The 8,343-nt window shown below is 41.0% G+C and overlaps 1 pseudogene; it reads left to right on the top strand.

Moving 5' to 3' along the window:
- The first annotated feature begins 6,041 nt into the window (after positions 1-6,041).
- Positions 6,042-8,343, top strand: part of LOC102815730 — a 32,819-nt pseudogene continuing 30,517 nt past the window's right edge.

The following is an 8,343-nucleotide window of genomic DNA, read 5'->3' as shown; positions in this document are numbered from 1 at the left end:
TTACGGGAGTAGAAAGCCTCATCTTTCTCCCGCGGAGCGGCTGGTAGTTTCGAACCGCTGACCTTAAGAGGGGAATTCTTTTGAATCTTGGTTCCCCTTGCCAACCATTGTAAAATAGACACTTGTTGGGGGGGGTGGCGGGGAGAAAGGAATAGTCAGAATCATCACTGCAGAAAGCTTGTAAGTCCGTCTTCAGCCTATATCTGATTCGAATACCTTAAAGGGGGCTAGAAGTTGCCCAGTATAAAAGGTTTCCTGTGGAGTCTTTACATTGCACAAGACCATAGGTGGAATCCAGAACCCCATCCAAAACCGACTGAGGTTGGAAATTTCCACTGGAAAGGATGATTAGACCAGCCTGAAGTGGTTAGAAGAACAGGAGATATTTCATGAAAGAAACACTGGCAGGAAAAATCCGAACAATAATGGCAGTCTGATTGATTACTACAAGAACAAGTAAACTGTTTGCCTGGGAGTCATCAAGACAAGTGGTCGGGACCCCTCAGAGCAAACCCCCTTCCAAGACTGAGACTCAGTGGAATACATGAGCAGGCATGTGGTATGGCTGGTGACCACATTGGTCACCGATAAGGGAAGAGGGGGAAAAACAGCAATGAAGTTGCGAGCTAAGCCTGACCACATTTAATAGACCCCTGTGAACCTGGGTGGATACCTGGATGGCCAGCAGTATGTCAAGACCTGGGGACTTTGGGCCCAGAGGCAGTGACATGGCCACAGAGGACTAGAGCAGAGAGTGAAGTGTCCAGCTGATATGAAGTGAGGGGAGATGCACAAGAACACCCATACTTGCCAGTAGTACCCACTTGACCTGGCTTCAATTGTTGGATGATCAGAACTCGACTAGAAGAAGAAAGAAGAGGGGAAAAGAAAAAAAAAAGGGTAACCTGCTACAATTTAATGAACTTTACCTATACTTATGGATGTAGTAGCTCAAAAGGAACAAATCTTTATAGCAAGGATCACTCCCACCCGCTCCTCACTACACAGGGTTGACAGGGATGGGCAACATAGACATTGGCTACCCAAAATGGGGGAGCCTATAAAGGAAAGAAGTGACTGGCTTACAAGCTTTCAAGAGGGAGCCTAATTTCAGATAAGGCAGGGGAAGGTAGAATCACCACTGAATGATTTCCAATCTGTTGGGAACAGGCTGGAGAAAGGAAATGGGGATAAGACTCTTGTGGTACAATAGTGAATAATTGTCATCAGGACTAACTGTGAGGCTAGGAAATATAGAGGTAGATGTTTTTTGACAAAAGAAGGGGAGTGATTGATTTTGCAGCCCAGGAGTAGAGGTCCCTGGGACCATCAAGTGAAAAGAACGGATAGCGTGATCCTACCCAGAGAGGCAATGATGCCAGGGATGGAGACAGAGACAATGATGTGGACAGATGGAGCAGCTGGGGACACTGGACTGAGGGCGGGAGAAGGGCTGTGTGCTGGCAGCTGGGGGGCGGAGTGGGCCTGTGTGGTGTACCCTTTGGGGTTATTTGATGATGCATGGAGGGGATTGTAATCATTGCAATGAAACAAAATACAATAGGATGAGTGTAAAGCTGATGTTCTCTCATGTAAACCTCACAATAAAAACTTAAAAAAAAAAAAGGAAATGTGTCTAGATCCTGTTATTCTCCAGTCCCCATCTGCCTTCAGTGATGTCCAGCTGCAATTAGAATAAAGTCAAAAGGTCCTATGTCCAATGTCCTAGAGTGCAACAAAGAGATTTATTGAAAGCATAAGAAACATTGAATGGAGAAATGGGAAGATGTCAGCCCACACAAGTAAGGACCAAGAAATCTAAGAGGTTGCTTCTTCCTGGGGACAGGTAAAGGGCAGAAACTAGGAATATTGCAATATTTCAATCAGAAGTTGCAAGATCAGTAGTCAGGACAACTGGAAGGGGGTGTGTGGCTTTATGGTGACTGTAAAACAACCAATGTGGGTTATTTCATTGGTTAGTTTGAATACGTGATTGAAAGAGTTTTACTGGGTAGTTATTCTTGTTGTTAACTGTTGTAGAGTTTATTCTGATTCATAAAAACACCATATAGGGTTTCTGAGGTGGGTTTGAACTGATGACCTTACAGTTAGCAGTCCATATCCTTCAGCACCACAACAGGAATACAGTTAGAAGTCTTAAACACATCCTGAGGGTGACTGAGGGGACTTCTGATAAGGAGCTTGTGTTAAGATCCTCCCTTAAGAACATTAAAGCTTTTCTTTTGCTGTGTTTTGAAGTCTACATAAGGGTTTGAGAGAGTGCTGGTGTGGCACTGTAGGATAATGTGCTGGACTGAAAAGTCAGTTTGAGCTGCTAGGTTGACAGTTCAAACCCACCAGCCACTCCTCGGAAACCCTATACAGCGTTGCTATGAGTTGGAATTGACTCGAAGTCACTTAACAACAACAACAACAAAGTGGTTCTGATGTTTTGCTGTAGAATAAGTACTGGACTGCTAACCACAAGATTAGTGGTTCAAAGCCACCAGTCACTTCTTGGAAACCTTATACTGGGTCACTGAGTGAGAACTGACTCGACGACACTTAACTACAGGGGTTTGACATGGCAATGATTGTAAGGATGAAGTAGGACCAGACAATGTTTCCTTCTTATAAATAGGGTCTTTTATGAATCAGAAGTGACTCGACGGCACTTAACTACAGGGGTTTGACATGGCAGTGGTTGTGAGGATGAAGTAGGACCAGACAATATTTCCTTCTTGTAAATAGGGTCTGTTGTGAGTCAGAAGTGACTCAACTTGATGGCACCCAACAACAACAAGAGTTTGAGGAATACAGGGGAAATCCTTTGTTATGTACTCCAGTCTACTGGCGTCAAGACCTTCCCTTAAGCTTCAAGAAAAAAATCATTTCTTAGTCACAGACTTTTAAATCTGTACCAGGGTTAATGATTGTTAAAAGGTTAGCATGAGTCATGATGCAGTCTGAAATTAAGGCTCAGACCAGCCATTTTACTTTGGTCTGGTGATGGTGGTAGTGGTGTGCCTTGGAGTGAGCCTGCATAGAGTTTCTGAGGTTGTAAATATTTACAGGAGCTGAAAGCTTCATCTCTCCCATAGAATGGCTGGTAGTTTTGAACTGCTGACCTTAAGGTTAGCAGCCTGACTTGTAAACACTACTCTACCAGAGCTCCTTTTACTTTGCTCTAGTTGGTTAATTTTGGTCTAGCAGTCCTGGTGTGGCACTATGGGTTAATGTGCTGGATGCAAGGTCAGTTTGAACTGCAAGGTTGGAGGTTCAAGCTTACCAGCTGCTCCTCAGAAACCCTTTACAGGGTTGCTATGAGTTGGAACATACTCAACAGCACTTAACAACAACAACAACAATGGTTAATTTTAGGGTTCTGCGCATAACATCCTGGGTAATACAGAAGCAAGAGCTTGAAACAAAACAAGGTCAGGCCTACTTCTAGGTCTGTCACCCTAAATATGTCAGGTACTCTGTTCTGAAGCTCTTTTTCACCATCAATCCTCCATGTGTTCTGGCCCCAAACTGCATGTACAGTTTCATCTCAGGCTTTTGTCCTTCACACTGGATTTATTTTCTTTCACTTTCAGGAATGCCCCACGTCTTTTCTCTTGAGCGTCTCATACATAAAAGGTGGCTTCAAAAAGTTCATGGAAAGTTCCCATTATTTTTAGATTCCATTTTTCCGTGAACTTTTTGTAGCCCTCTCATATAGTGGTTCCATTACCTGGACTATTCCTCCCAAGATCAGCTTGTCTTTGAAATCTCCAATTAACATCCCACAACCACATTTCTAAATTCTTATTGATTCATCTTTTCTTTCTAATCCCTGCCATTATTCCTTTCATGGTACGCAGTCAGATATAATTTTATTTACCTGTGTGTGTGTTTGTTTCCTTCCCATTAAACTTTAAGATTATTGAGGGTCTTGTATAAAATGCTGATAGTAAATATTCAAAGAAAAAAAGACAGGAGAGGGAGAAGAAAGTAGTGGAGAAGGAAGAACTCACTTAAAATATCTGATGAATATATTATTAGCTGCCTTTGTTTGTGTATGTGTGACATGCCTACTACCTCCATTTCAAAGCTTGCTCATTTGCTGAGTCATGGAATCAATTACATGAAGATTACTTAAAAAACCCATCGAATATACATACTTGAACAATTTCTTTGAAATTGAAGGATCAGAAATTAAAACAAATGAAAAAAAGATAAGACCCAAGGCACATTCACATAAACTTTGAAAGAATCCAATAGTGTGGATGCCTATCTGATTTAAATGTGCAAACTTCTCAGAGTTAAGTCATTATTCACAATTACGCTGACAATGAAGTTCCCCAACAGTGTCTGACCACCATCTGGATCAACACTTTCATTCACTCCCTGGAATTTCATTTAGTGCTTTCAGGCATTTCAATGAATGACTTTCTCATTTCTGCAATTCCATTTTAAAATAAATTGCAGACTCTGATCTGCAGATCCTTTTAAAGGAATTTTCTCAGGGTAGAGTAGGGGAAACTATTATGCCTTTTCTTTCTCTTTTTTCTCTCTCTTCTTAAAGCTTGTATGATAAATATCCCATTGAATTTAGCATTATCTATTTTGGCTAATATGTGCTGTGTTCTCAGACTCACCAGAAATAACTCTTGGCTTAATGCCAATTCAGTTTATTTTCATGATAAGAAAATGGCTATTAAAATGGAACTTGCTAATACTCATGCAAGTAATTACTCTTTAATTTTGTGCACTAAAATTGTTTATCATTGTGAAGTATCTAGGAAAAAAACATCAAATAACAGTGTGGAGAGAGTTTTGTTAATAACTATAGATGCTATAGCTTAATATTGCAAAGATGTAACATTTTGTTACATTTTGAACTCTCCAGCTGTGATTTAAAAAATTTAGTTGTGTCTTTTCTAAAAAGAATCACTGGTCTTTCAGTCTCTTGAAAAACTTGGCAACACTAACTTTTATGAATGTGTTGGTAGTTGTTATTTACTTATCTCCTAGAGGGGGAAATATATCTGTCATAGAAACTCAGCTCGTTGTCCTTAACTTGTTACGTTTATTATGGCTAAATAATATGGTTCTAGCTGATTAACTACATTAACTGTCATTTTTTAATGCTTCCTTTCTATATCTTGTATTACATGTGTCCACATTGGCCTCATAGCAACATTGAGCTTGAATATATATCCCATTTGTTGTAATACATTATATTACATCTTTGTGCATCAATTTTCTACCTTCTCCAAGACTTGCTGGCTGCTGATCTTCTCCAATGAGAGTTAATAGATAAGCATCTCAGCTAACATTAAAAATCTTTAGTTTATTTCATTGATCTGTCCTTTAGTTATACTTATTCATATTCCCCAACATTAGATCAATGTGAACAGTGTCCTCTGCTTCTATGCTCTGTCTGTGAACACCAGTGGTGAAGTCATACAACTGTATGGATTGATGCCATTACAAATTTATGGTTTCCAACCTCAGCTGGCTCTGGTGGATAATCCTTTTAGCAGCCTATGGTCAGTTCCCATGCCCACTGCCTCAGTGAATATTCCAAACCTTAACCACTTTTCTTAATGTTCTGTTCTATTTGTTGTCCTCATCTATGAAAACAACTCTACCTTCTACCATAAAAGCTTCCTCTACCTCCAAAAATCAATCCACAAACTTTTAGCTTTTACATTTTTCTGTGATTGAGTTCACTAGTTTATGAAGCTGGTAAAAACTTCAGTTTCACAAACAGCAGTCCCACTCCTTCCTTACTTTCTTGTTGGATTGTAAGGGGCCTTGGTGGCACAGTGGATTAAACATTGGATTGCTAACTGCAAGGCTGGTGGTTCAAATCCAGCAGCTAAGCTATGGAAGAAAAATAAAGCTGTCTGCTCCCTTATAGATTTACAGTCTTAAAAATCCTAAGGAGGAAGCACAAGGTCCCCTTGGTGCTGTGTTGGGGAAGGCGCACTCTTTGTGGGGTCTCCTCGCGGTTGTGGGGTGTAAAACCAGGTCTCTGCCGTGTGGACAGTATGTCAGACAATGAGGACAATTTTTATGGTGACGACTTTGATGATGTGGAGGAGGAGGAAGGACTAGATGACCTGGAGAATGCCGAGGAGGAGGGCCAGGAGAACGTTGAGATCCTTTCGTCAGGGAAGTGACCTCAGGTCAACCAGAAGCGGATCACCACGCCATACATGACCAAGTATGAGCGAGTCCATGTGCTGGGCACCTGAGCCCTCCAGATCGTGATGTTTGTCCCCGTGATGGTGGAGCTGGAAGGGGAGACAGACCCCTCTGCTCATCACCATGGAGGAGCTCAAGGCCCGAAAGATCCCCATCATCATTTACCGCTACCTGCGAGATGGGAGCTATGAGGACTGTGGCATGGAGGAACTCATCATCACTGACTGAGCCCCAGCCACCTGCCTGCCCTACCTTGGCCTCTACCCTTCTGCTCTTCATCCGTGTAAATAATAAACTGCTCCGCCTTCCAAAAAAACAAAACAAAACAAAAAAAAACACCCTAAGGAGTAATTTTCCTCTGTCCTATATGGTTGCTGAGTTGGAATTGACTTGATGACAGTTGGTGAAGGGCATAAATCTTTGGGTGGTACAAACAGTTAAAATACTTTTCTACAAACTGAAAGGTTGGCGCCCATCCGGAGATACTTCAGAAGAGAGGCCAGTGATCTACTTTAGAAAACGAGCCACTGAAACCCTTGTGGAACAGTTCTTCTCTGACACATTGAGTTACCATGAATCTAACCTGACTCAAAGGCAACTGGTGATTTGGGGAAGGGCGTAAAGGGCAGTCTGTTCTGTGTTCACCTGAGTCCTCAGTCATCTGCTGAGCTGTCTTCCTTCTAACTCTTAATCAGCTATTGACATAGTCTTTCATGAAGTTGTTTGTTTCTTTGTGTGTGACTTTGGGGGTCATGGAACATCTCCATTACTGTTGTGTACTTCTTGGGTTTATATTAGGAATGTTTCTTTCTTCTAAGCAACAAGTGGGAAGGTTTTAGAGGTTTCCTGATGTTCCACCTGCTTATTACTGTCGTTTTCAATGATGACTGCGTGTAAGAATCAACCAAGAACTTAGGAGTGATTTTCAAAGTGTGGTCCTGTAGCAGCAATATTCAGTTTCACCTAGGAAATTGGTGAGAAACTCAAATGTGTTGCATACTTCAGACCTACTGAATTAGAAGCTCTGTTGGTGGTATCCAAACATTTTTATATATATTTTTTAAGTCCAAGGTGATTATGTCCATAGCTAAAGTTACAAAACCCTTTCCTGGGTGAGTTCTGAGGTGATTTGAATGCCAAACCAGGCATGGGAATAACTAGCCTAAATATACCAGATAACTACTTTTTAGGGTTTTGTCTCTTTCCTAAGACTGCTGGGGAGAGGAGATGTAAGTTTTCTATGATGTAGATTTATAAACTTAACTGGGTTTCTCCTCTGCTAGACTGCCTTTCCTTTTTTCATTCCCCAGCAAATTCCTGTTCCACTTTCAAGGCCCAATTTGGAAGTGGATTTCTTCATAAAGCTTTGACTTTGTTCATTCCAGTTCTATCCTCCTGCAGAGAATTTAATTTTCACCACAGATATGGGAATCAGAATCCACATTTTAACAAGATCCCCAGGTGATTTCTCACAGATCTACAACGTAGATTCTGATTTAGTATGTTGTTGTTGCTGGGTGTCATCGAGTCTGTACTGACTCATAGTGACTCTATGCACAACAGAATGAACACTGCCTGGTGCTGGGACAGCCTCACAATCATTGCTATGTCTAAGCCCACTAGATCAGTATATCTGGTATGAAAGTGCTAATTTTCAGCAAGGTGTCCAACCAGAATGAGTCAGTTCCAAGTCCTACTTTGCAAGCCTCTCCCAGTCTAGCATTCAATGTGTATGCAGAACAAATAATCTGAGAAACTGTACAATACGAAGAATGTTTGACATCAGGATTGAAGGCTAGAAGGATTGGAGGAAACAGAAGACAGGGCTACTTTATATTCATGTTCTACCCACACACATCCTATCATTTTTCTTTTGACTCTGCCCTCTTCTCAGCTCAGAGAAGTCTTTTCTTGTCTTGGGCAGTAAGGGCAAGGAGAGGATGCATTACTCTTACTCATTAATGTTTTCATCCAAAATAGTTTAATATAAACCATGAGTCCTTATGGATCTAGAATTTTGAGATTCAAAAGTCAAAAATAAATTCCAACCCCTCTTTGGCTGTCACCTCACAAATAAAGTGTACAGGAAATTTATTTTTTAAATGTTTTCTATATTTCAGTTAAATTTTTATTATGCACGCCTAT

This window comes from Chrysochloris asiatica, unplaced genomic scaffold, assembly GCF_000296735.1.
Source record: "Chrysochloris asiatica unplaced genomic scaffold, ChrAsi1.0 scaffold00086, whole genome shotgun sequence".
Classification (NCBI taxonomy): domain Eukaryota; kingdom Metazoa; phylum Chordata; class Mammalia; order Afrosoricida; family Chrysochloridae; genus Chrysochloris; species Chrysochloris asiatica.
This window is presented reverse-complemented; position numbering and strand designations above follow the sequence as displayed.